Source organism: Herpailurus yagouaroundi, unplaced genomic scaffold (assembly GCF_014898765.1).
Source record: "Herpailurus yagouaroundi ecotype Mexico unplaced genomic scaffold, PumYag 203, whole genome shotgun sequence".
NCBI classification, from domain to species: Eukaryota; Metazoa; Chordata; class Mammalia; order Carnivora; family Felidae; genus Herpailurus; species Herpailurus yagouaroundi.
The window spans coordinates 29,615,731-29,627,916 of record NW_024412434.1 but is presented as its reverse complement, the minus strand read 5'-3'; positions in this window follow the sequence as shown (position 1 = coordinate 29,627,916).

The window sequence follows — 12,186 nt, the reverse complement described above, 5'->3', positions numbered from 1 at the left end:
TCGGGCTCTGTGCTTTCAGCAGCCTGCTTTGGATCCTCTGTCCTCCTCTCTCTCTGTCCCTCCCCTGTTTGCACTCTCTCTCTCTCAAAAATAAATAAAAGTTAAAAGATAAAAAGCGTCCCCAAGTGTAGAAAGACGGGAAGGGTGAGTAGGGAGCCAGGCAACGCATCTGTGAAATGCCACCCACAAATAAGGGCTAGGAGATACATTTCTAAGTCAGGAGTCAGTAAATGCTAGTTCATCTCACTTTGTAAGCTAATCTGCTTTATGCTTTTTGTATTCTCTTCATGTATTTCCCTATTTCTCACCTGGTATTTGTACAGTCAGTTACTGCTCCCCACATAGCTGTGTTCTTTAAAGTCTCCAGGAACCACTACTTTTGGGGACACGGGGTGAGTTCCTGAGCTCCTCTGGTCACCACGGTCTCATGCACCGATCAACACATAACCTTGTTTTGTGTGTTTCTAGTTAAAGACCTCTTGCTTAATGCATACTGTTGAGTCATTGATTGAACTCATGGCCAGTAACACTATAACTCCTGCCTGACGAGGCTTCTCTAACCCACATATTTGCCCTGTAAGATACATCACATCCTTTAGCACTTAGTCATACTAGACAGCGCTTCAGCACTCCGCGTGGGGGCCATGTTAATCAGTGAAATCACCCACCAAAAGCACAAAAGTGAGAAAAATGTGACACTAACTAGACCATGGGAAGGACACTTATTTCTAGGGCAAGAGCTCAATCAGGAAGGCATAGCGCCAGCTAGTCTGACAGCAGCTGGGAAGGTGTGTTTCGGGTGATTCAAATTTTCGCAGCTCTGTGCGTGTTCACGAATGAATTTGAAAGCACTGTGAATGTTGATTGCAAGGTTACCAATGAATTTTAGCAGGTGGATGAATTCGCAAATATGGAATCCATGAGTAATGAGTTTCAACGGTACGTTGAAAGGTTCAGCTTGGAAGATGGAGACAAGGGAAGGAGCCACCCCATCCATCCCCATAGTTACTAAGCTTCACTCCATGTTAGAACCTTCTGGGGAGCTCTTAAAACCCTCAAGGTCCATTCTGTACTCCAGGACAATGAAGAATCTCTGGGATGGAAACCAGGCGTTTGTCAAGACTTGTTTTGTTTTTTAATTTCCCCAGGGGGTTACAAACATCAGCCATGTTTGAAAGGCAATGGTCTTTGCCTACAGATCATGGTCTTGTGCAGGCAGGTGAGTCCATGCATCCCCCACTAAAGGGGACACTCCTGTCCTCAGTGCTATTGGCCAGGACTGTCCACTGACTGCTCACGGTACCGCCCTGTGGATCACCCTGCAGAAGGACTACAACCCACTGCTTACCTACTCTGGACATCCACCACAACTCCTGCCTATAGTCATTTTTTAAAATTATTTTTTACATGTTTTTATTTATTTTTGAGACAGAGAGACAGAGTGCAAGCGGGGGAGGGGCAGAGAGAGAGGGAAACACAGAATCTGAAGCAGCCCCCAGGCTCCGAGATGTCAGCAGAGAGCCCAACGTGGGGCTCGAACTCATGAACAAGGTCATGACCTGAGCCGAAGTTGGACGCCCAACCGCCTGAGCACCCTCAGGATTCATTTCTTAATAGCCCAGAATACCTTCAAGCTCCAAAACAAATGGTCAAGACCCCTCCAGAGGGGTCGGGTGGTAAGACAAGGAAGACCCCAACACCCAAGCTTTGGCAGGGGGGTTGAGATAATGGTGAAACCCATCCCACCCCACCCCCTCATGCACAAGGCATTTCACCCTCTGCGTTATAGACATTTCGTGAAACAACCCTTCAGGCCTCCTGCCTCCCGGGCCCGTGCGCTTTCCTTCTAGGTGGCCAACTGACCAGAGACGTGACCAAATGAGAGTCGTAAGGGGCCAGGGCTCGGTCACCCAGGCGGTACCTGGCACCACAGCCTCTACCCTCCTTCAGTTCATTCTTGCTCTGTTCCACCCCGACACAGAGTGACATCACTCACCAAGCTTTTGGGCTGCGGAGCTCCCCCCACCCCCCACTCCAGGAATATTTACCCTTGGGATCCAGGGCTGTTTAAGAATGTCAGATTTTCATTACACTCCGGGAACTCACTTCGCATGGTACGAGTCAAGAGAGCCCCCACCAGAGAAAATGTAAAGAAGGTTCAGGAAGCAGTTCAACGAGTGTTGCTCTAAAGATTGCCCTGGGCGGGTGACCTTGAGCTTCAGAATCTCCCACAGGGGAGAGGCAACCGTGGACCACAGGAAGTGCTCTGTGATTTCTGACACATCTGGAGGGGAAGGCGGGGGTGGGGGGGGGGGCGGGGGGGGGGGGGCGGGACGCCTGAGGGCATCGCCTGAGCCGTGGATGTGTGGGGCCCGCCCCGTGACAGTGCCTGTGGCCGTGGCCAGGGTTTCACAGCCGAAACCCATCGTAGAAGGGGCTGTAGGTGGGAGCAAGGGAGGAACCCAAAGAAGATCCCCAGTCCTGTGGGAAGTCAGGCGCACGCATTGTCTGCTTCAATAGTAATTCTATGCCTTTGCCTTTGCTCTGGTCGTTTCCCTTCGAATAAACTCTTCTTGGGAAATTATCAGAAATGAGGATAAAGTCACGGTGATATTCTTAGCAGTGTTGTTTATACCAACCACATGCTGGAAGAATCAGATTTTTCAACAGCATGGTAATGGTTAAATAGATGATGATGTATACTGCCAATAAAAACAGCATCGGAAACCATTTTTAGTGAATGCTCACAACTAACTGTTTATCTTTTTAAACAAGGAAGATGCCGAACCACGTGTACTGCACGTATGTTGTCATGTGTGTTCAAGGTGAGAGGCCAGGGAGCCTGGTGGTTCAGTTGGTTGAGCGTCCGGCTCTTGATCTCGGCTCAGGTCGTGATCTCACAGCTTGTGAGTTCGAGTCCCTGCATCAGGCTCCGCGCTGGGCACGGAGCCTGCTTAAAATTCTCTGTCCCTCTGCCCCGCTCCCCCACCCGCACTCTCTAAAATAAATTTTTAAGAAAAGAAAGCGTGAAAAGCCTGGAGGGAAATATGTTGGCTCCTGGGTGTGCTCTACACCTGGGTGCTGAGGTTATTGGTGACCACTGGGCGCTAATGACTGGAGTAGTGTTTTCTTTCTTTTCCGCCTTTTCCACAATGAGCATGTGTTCTGTCTTAGCTAATTTGTTCCAGAAAGCAGAGCCTAAGGCACGGGCCTGGGGCAGGTGGCCCCGAGCTCCCGGGCTCCCCTAAAGGCGGGGTGATAGGAACAATGTGGCTGGGTAACACCATGTTGCACAAAACTCTCTTAAATTACTCCATTTTATTCTTGCAACCAAGTGTCAAGTAACCAGGGCAGGCTTTTCATCTTTGTTTTGAAGCCGGGACAGGAAAGCCTAGAAAGGTGGAGCGATTTACTGAGGGTCACACAGCTAGTGACTGGTGAAGCCGGGCCCGGCCTCCAATCCCAGCTGGTGACCCCAATCATCTGGCTGTGTTCTCTACAGCCTGGCCGCCGGCCCGGGTGAGGCCCAAATCCTCCAAATTCTATGCTCATTTGGCAACAAACGGATAACAAAAGTAGCTAATGTCTACTGAGACCTTGTCACACACCCGGTCTCTCCCAAGCATTTGTATTGTTGCCGCATCATCTGTTTACTCCTAGTGGCTGTCCCTTTGTGGGGGAGGAGACCGGGCTCCGGAAGGGGAGAGACGCCCCCATGCATACATGCCCCTATGGACTCCAGCCCGACACTTTGACTCCAGAGCTACGGCAGAAGCTTAAGCCTGCTTGAGATTCTCTCTCTTTCAAAAAACAAATTAAGTTAAAAGAAAGACACAAGATTTCCAGCCCCCACCCTAAACCTGTGGGAACATCCTGGAGGCTGGGAGCAGGAAAGGGTGTTTCTTAGACGCCCACCAGGGGAGCTGAAGATGAGTTTGTGCATCTTGGCCAAGGGCCTGGGACAGGACGGCCTGAAGGCCGAGGTGGAAAGAAGTATTGGGATCCCAGAGCCGGGGGATACTCCAAGGAGGGGTGCTGCGTGTCGGGGCCAAGCTTCGCCCAGCCGACAGTCTCTCCTGCCCTCTCAGGAGCAGAGCAGGGGCCACGTGCTGTGAGAAGGGGCATCCACAGCACCAGAGGGGTGTGGGGATGGCAGATGCACAGACATGGCATCCACCTGGCACCCCACACGGCCAGCCCAGCCTTGGAGGAAGCCCGTCGCACTTGGATGACAGGTGGGGAGCTGGGGGCTACTCCCTGAACAGCCCAGCGTGAGAGGCAACCCCCTGGGGCCTTCCGGGCTCTGCTGGGTCTCAGAACTCATCGGGTCGATGGCGCTAACGGGTCCAGGGGGCCCAGTCTGGAGGAAGCCAATATGCCCAGGACTTTGTGCCCTGAGTCCTGGTCCTTGACTTTTGTCAGCCTCTCTCACTGCCTCACCGACCACCCCAGGGCAGGGCCTGCCCAGAGCCTGGCGTCAGCCTGGCCCACAGCGAGTAGGAGATAAATGCTCATTCTCTTTTTCTTTTTTCTTTTGTAATTTTTTTAATGTTGTATTTATTTTAGAGAGAGGGAGGGAGACACAGAATCCAAAGCAGGCTCCAGGCTCTGAGCCATCAGCACAGTGCCTGACGCGGGGCTCGAATTCACGAACCGTGAGATCATGACCTGAGCTGGAGTTGGACGCTTAAGTGACTGAGACCACCCAGGAACCCCTTAAATTTACTTTGAGACAGAGAGAGAGAGAGAGAGAGAGAGAGAGAGAGAGCAAGTGGGGGAGGGGCAGAGAGAGAGGGAAAGAGAGAGAATCCGCACTGTCAGCAGCTCAGAGCCCCACGTGGGGCTCGAACTCACTGACTTGAGATCATGACCTGAGCCGAAAGTAAGAGTCAGATGCTGAACCGACGGAGCCGCCCAGGCACCCCTGTTTCACTTTTGTTCATGCCTTTGCACAAATGTGTGTTTTGTGCCTTGCTCATCAATGTGGATGGTGTGTTTGCTGGGTGGGAACGTGCGTCCTCTGGGCTTGGACACTCACACAAAGTGCTGCGCAGGCCCAGGGCCACGCCCTTTAGAACAAAGGCCCGGGTGCTTCTCTGTGGGGACCCTGTGCTCCTGAGTCACGGGCTCTGTTCTCAGGACCATGGGGCACACAGGTCCCTGCAGCTGTCACTCCTCAGGTGGCAGAGCTGGAGGGAAGAATTCTTGGAACACAATTCATTGAACAAATACCTATTAAGCGCCTACTACATACCCCACGCTGGGTTTAGAGTCTTCTTCAGGTGAATGGGGACAATGTCGGGAAGCCCAAGTTATGGATTCCACGCGTTTTCTATACATTGAGATGTATTTGCACAGTGCATCAGATGCTTTCGGTGTCTGGGATTTTCAAAGCAGAGGAAGAGGAAACCTAGCTGTGGCCGCGATCGGGCCCAAGGTTCCCTACGCCCCGTGGGATCGAGGGGCAGAGGAGAAAGAGCTGCTCCCCACCACGCGCTGCGGTGTGGACGCACCTGCTCACGTCTGGTTCCGTACTGAGGCCCAAGGGCGGCTTGAAAACACCCCGCGGCTGTGTAAGTGCGGTGGATCCTGTTTCGGCCCCTCTCCACGTGTTGTGTCCCTTCGGGGCCGTGGCTCGGTGAGGGCAGGCCGCAAGCACAGCTCCTGGGGAAGCACCTTGCTTGTACGATGGGTCTGAATACCTGGGCTCCTGGTCCGGGTCAGGGGCTCCCCCTTCCCTTGTCTTTCCTGGAGCGACACCGGAGCAGTGCAAGGGGGGCCCCGGGGGACAGCCCACGCCACAGGGTCTGTGCCGGCTCCTTCCCTCAGAGGGGCAGGGCCCCGGGGCCGCGCTGGCCTGGGTGAGGGCAATGACCCTTTCCAGCGGGTCCGCTCCTGACCGGCTGGCCTCCCCACTGCAGGAGGCCCGCTTTGGGGGGGGGGGGGGCAGGGCTGCCTCGGCTTTGCACGTGCCTCTCTGTCATCGTCACCTGTACACAGCCTCTCTGGGTTAGCTGGTCCTCCGACGGACCGGAGCCTTCAGTCCACGAGCTCCTCGGAGCCCGGGCGCCTGCGAGGGTCGCTCTGGGCCTCCCTATGGGGGTTGGTGCAGCACGCCCGAGAACATTCTGCCCGCTTCCGTGCACCCCTTCTCCGGGCGAGCCCAGAAGCTTCCTCATGCCTCTCCTGGGTACGTGATCCAGAGCACTCATTCACGTGACCCTCTGTGCCCGCAAAGTCTGGAGCTGATCATAATGCGCCTGCCTGCATTATGGCGCGAGGGATCTGGATTTCAGGGAGATGAAACACCTCCCCGAGGACAAGCAGATGACAGGCCACTGAGTCATTCCGCCGCCCTTACCAGCGTCACTGAAACAAAGAACCTGAGGCCGGGCCCCCACAGAAACGAGGCGTAGGGAAAGGGAAGCTCTGCGACGGGGCTGGTGAAGCTTAGAAGATAAGCTGAGACTGGGAACACGACCCCGGGCAGCCCCCCCCCCCCCCGCCCCCGCCCCGGTCAGGACAGGAGCTCGTGTGTGCGGTGTTTCCCCCCGCCACCCGGGACCGGTACTGGAGTGAGGTCGTGTGGCAGTCTGCAAGCAGGGGACGGAGAGGGCTTACAGCCCAGGGACCATGCGGTATTTAAGCCAGTGGGACCCCCCAGGGGGAAGCTGGAATTAAGGAGTTTTCGGCACAGAGCCGGTGTGCGTCAGGACCCGTGCATCACTTGAGGAAGTGCTCAGCACGGCCCCGGGAGCCGGGGGCACCGAGCACCCAGAGACGCCCAGCGAGCAGCTTGGGTTTGCACATCCGGGGCCCATTACACTGCTCGCTGGGCCTCAGGGGCCCTCCCCCCGCTGGCATGAGACACGCCTTCCGCATCTGGAGCCACATCCCACGTCCGGGCGCCCTGGATCCTGCAGCATGTGGGCCAGCCTGTGCCACTCACCACCAAGGTGCCCGCCCCTCCCGTCTCAGAGGTCGGAGGAGGCTGGGCACAGAGTGGGTGGCACACGGTGTTCTGTGCCTGATAAATGTAGCAGGAATTTCATTATCTGGCGAGGAGGAGCTCCCGGGCCGCCCGTGCCTGCTGGAAGGCCAGCCGAGGGGGCCGCTGCAGGAGGGAAGCCACGTGGTCCTAACCACGGTCCTCTGGACCTGTGTCGGCCTCGGCCTGAGGGACCGACAGGGACTGTGGGGAAGACTGGGGCTCGGAGAGGCCACGGAGGCATCCGCCCCGCCGACCAAGAGTCAGGAACAAGACTGCAGCCCATTACTGTGACTTTGTGATGACAACAATACCCAACACCTAGAGAGAACGTTCCAGGAGACCAGCACGGCCACCAGGCACTCATTCAACCCCTCAGCAAACGCTGCCATGCCAGGAAGGCTCCTGTCTCCCCGTCTCACACGAGGAGACTGAGGCATGGGGACAGAGGCTTGCCCAGGGTCACACCAGCTAGTTAGACCTGCCTGCCTCCCTTCACGCCCCCTCGGCTCTCACCCACCCCTGCAAGGCCTCAGCCTCTGCAGCCAGGAAGGCCACCTGGCCAATGATTGACGGGTGCTTCAGGATCCAAAGTGCAGGCACCTGCTCTTTTATGGGTGGCTGTAAACAGCCTGTGACTGTAATGACTGCGTTAGCAGACTCTCAAAGGCATGCCAGCCAGCCCATGCGAATGCTCCTACACTTCCTCCCCGTGTGCCAGCTTTGCCCCCACGTGCCGTCACTGCAGGAAGGGTGGGTACGTTGTCCCCGCTGCCCACGCGTGCACACCTGCTCCACGCCTGCCTTCTCCAGAATAGCCCGCCCCTCCACGTTCCCTGGGAGGTCCCGGCCTCTGGGACAGCCTTCTCCCACCGTCCACTCCGCAGTGGGCAGCGGCTAGGAACCTGGCTTGCCTCGAATCCGATTCGCCAGCCGTGTGCCTTCGGGTTTCGGGGGCTCTTAAATGCTCTGTGCCTCAGTTTCCCCTTGTAAAACTTAAAGCCGAAGGGTTCGATGAGGAAGTGCCTGTGAAGCAGGTGGCGAGCCCCGTGTCACATCACGCTGTCTTCCCGGGTCGCTGGGGCCCCGGGCAACACAGCACTGGTCTCTGTCCCACAGGGTGGACTCCGTGAGGCCGGGACCGTGTCCTCACGGCCCCGCCACCGAGGAGGTGCCCAGGAAGTGAGAGGCCAACCTTGAATATCATGCCCAGTAAGGGGGGGAATCATAAATAACTCCAAATAGGACACGTTCCTTCCTAAGGACGTGATCGGGCCAGATGGCCGCACTCCCGGCAAGCAGGGAAGCGTGCGAGGTGTGTTCCAAATTAGAGACAGGTAGGTGTTCAGCTTCCTCCTCACCAGCTGGTCTTTACTCACGTCCCTCGTAAGCCAGGGGCAGAGGAATCAGGCGCCGACTCCTTCAAGGGCAAGCCCCTCGGTGTCCCAGGTCACCCGTGGGACTGCCCGGGCAGGCAGCGCCATGGCCCCCGAGGCAGGGCCGGGCAGAGGGCCTGGGTTCACAGGGCAGTTCTGAGGGGCGCATGGAACCCCCCGGGCTGCAGGACGGGACCCCACTTGGCGTGGGCCGGTGGGCGTGGAAGAGCCGTGGACAAGGACCCGGCAGTTACATGCGGGCACTAGAGAGGCCGATGTTCTAGCATTTCTTCACACGGCAGCGTCTGGCGGTCGACGCCCAGCAGCTGAGCCCCCCGCCAGGTGTCTGAGCCTCACCGGAGGGAGCCAGGGGCCTCCCTGCCTGCTGTGTCTGGACGGGCAGCCGCGGTGGGGTCAGAGGGGACAGCTGTCCCTGTCTGCCACCCACCTGCACGCCAAGGCCCTGCTCTGCCCTACCTGCTCACAAATGAGCCTGGCCGGGTGCGGACAGGGTGGTGTCTCCCTCAGGGGGTACAGGAGCAGCACAGGGCAAAGCCGCCCCCCCCACTGCCTGCTGTGCCCCCCATGCCCTCCCCTCCTGTCCCCTTAGATCCAGCCCTCAGGCCTGCTGGTGTCTGTCTCCCCTCCCCCCAGCTCCCCCACCCTCCCTCTCCTCCTCCCTCTCCCTCTCTCCTCCAGAGAGGCGGCAACCTCCTCCAAACAGCTTGCTTTGCTCTTGGCGGGTCTCCAGACATTTGTTTCCATTTCCCCTCAGTGGGGCCTGGGGGTGGGCGGGGGGCTAAGAAGAGAGGCAGAGCCCCGGCCAGTCCTCCTGGCTTTTCTTTGCGGGAATACTTCTGCTGGGGTTTTGTCGGCCTCTTTCCAGAGACGGTTTCCTTCCTGCTCCAGGCCCAGGCCCTGACGTGGTCCCGTGGGACCTGGGACACAGGGGAGCAGGGAACAGACCACAGCGGCGTCTGCCGCTCTGCCTCCCTGTGCCTGCCTGCTGCTTGTGCGTGCACACTCACGGGCACACACGCATACGCTCACACATGCACACTCACAGGAACACATGCACACTCACGGGCACACTCACGCACACTCGTGGACGCACACACGGACACACACGCACATGCTCACACATGCACACTTACGGGCACACACACATACATGCTCACACATGCACACACTCATGGGCGTGCTCACACATGCACATTCACGGGCACACACGCACACGCTCAGGAACACATGCACACTCACGGGCACACACACTCACACACTCGTAGGCACACACACTCACATGCACACACTCAGGCACACACGCACATGCTCACACATGCACATACTCATGGGCACACGCTCACACAGGCACATGCACACTCACAGGCACACACACGCACACTCGTGGGCGCACGTGCTCACACGCACGCACTCACGGGCACACACGCACATGCTCACACATGCACGCACTCATGGGCACGCTCACACATGTACACTCACAGGAACACATGCACACTCACAAGCACACACGCACACGCTCACACATGCACACTCACAGGAACACATACACACTCGCGGGCACACTCACGCACACTCGTGGGTGCACACACACACACTCACGGGCACACACGCACATGCTCACACATGCACACACTCATGAGCACGCTCACACATGCACACTCATGGGCACACGCTCACACAGGCACATGCACACTCACAGGCACACACACACATGCACACTCTTGGGCGCACACACTTACACGCACACACGGGCACACATGCACATGCTCACACATGCACACTCATGGGCACACGCTCACACAGGCACATGTACACTCAGGAACACACACTCAAGGGCACACACACACACGCTCACACATGCACACTCACAGGAACACAGGCACACTCGTGGGCGCACATGCTCACGGACTCATGGGCACACACACATGCTGACACATGCACACACTCATGGGCACACACACGCTCACACACACTCATGGGCACACACTCACACAGGCACAGGCACACTCATAGGCACACACACTCACACACGAACACTCAGGCACACACACATTCACACATGAACATGCACACACACTTGTGCACGAACACACACGTACTCATACATTAACATGCACACATACACATGAACATGCACACATTCACCTGTGAACACACACACACAAGCACACATACCCACAAGCACATGCACCCTGCTCACGTGTGCACACTCACATATTCACACGCACACTCACATGTTCACACATGCACATCAACACATACACAATCACATGCACACACACACACAGGCATGTGCTGACATGCTCACACACACACATCCACATGCACACACTCACATAGGCACATGCTCACATGCTCGTACATACATGCACACATATATTCCCAGGCATGCTCTGACGTGCTCACTCACAACCCCACACGCGCACTCAGAGGAGCACCCCGACACTCTCACGCACGCACACACTCACGGAAGGCTTCCACTGTGCACCCTCACACGTGTACACATGCATGTGTGCAAGGAGAGGCTTCCTTACCCTTGGGCCATAGGCCCCTCTCCCAGGCGGGGCTCACCTATGTTCCTCCACCTCTCACAAAGACACGAAGGTCCCCTACCCACACACCCCTCCTATCTACACGGCCGCCTCTCAGCCTCTGTCACCACCTCACCTCGACTGTCTCGCCTATGGTCTCTTCTCCCTCTGTTCTTTTCTTGGTCTCTCTGACACACACAGCACACACTCATACATGCGCACACATGCACACACACACAGACTTTGCTCCTCAGCATTTCCATGGAGATAACGGGTGTGTGTATGAACCAAGCAAGCCAGCCTAAGCAATGCACAATATGCGAGAGGCAATACTCAGCTCAAATTGTAGGAAACCAAACATTCTCAAGGCCCAGACCACTCAGTCCTGGGCATTAAGTGGCCTCTGTGATTCTGTCCCTCCTCCCGTGCCGGGGGGGGGGGGCCCTCACCTACAGTTCACAGCGCCCACAATTGAAAAGATTCTCTAACTCGGGTGGGATTTCTGCATGAACCCAGCTCGCATGGGAACGGCTCCACCACTGTGGCCTCCCAGGACTTGCAGAAACGTTCAGAGCCGGTGCTCTGGAGGCTAAGAAGCTGCGTCCATGGAGAGGGTGTGAGCGCCAGACCCGGGGGCATCAGCAGGAACCGGCAGGTCCCTAGAATAAAGCCACCTCCTCTGGGTTAGAAGTCTCAGTCTCAAACAAACCCGAAGACCCCACTGCTGCTGACATGAGCCGAAAACAAAAATGAAAGGAAAGCAGAAGATTCCTTTCACCCACCAGCTTGGGGTGCAGGGAGGCTCGGTGACGCCCTGGAGGCCCGATCGGATGGCAAGAGGGCAGAGGGAGACACCAGGAGCCTGTTTCCTTGCAGTCTGGAACGGAAGTCTCCTACAGGTGAGGGAGGAGTGGCCAGAGGTGACCTCCATGTGTGCCTGCAAGTTCCTCAATGAAAGAAGTGAGACTGGGAGATGGGGCTCTTTCTCAAGGTGTTTTGTACATTAACTTGGCTCTAGATGTCAGCAAGGAACTTAAGGTGGCTTTCCAAAAGGTGTCTATATTTTTTCACTCTTCATTTGATATAATTTCAACTTTACAGAAAAGTTGCAGAATAGTTCAAGAAGCTAGGAATGCACACACACACACACACACACACCTCTGTATCTATATTTATCTCTGCATCTACAACAATATCCATAGCCTATGTCTATATAAAAATAGAAAGATGTTGAAAACTGAGTTCTCACTGATGCCTCCAATCCAATACC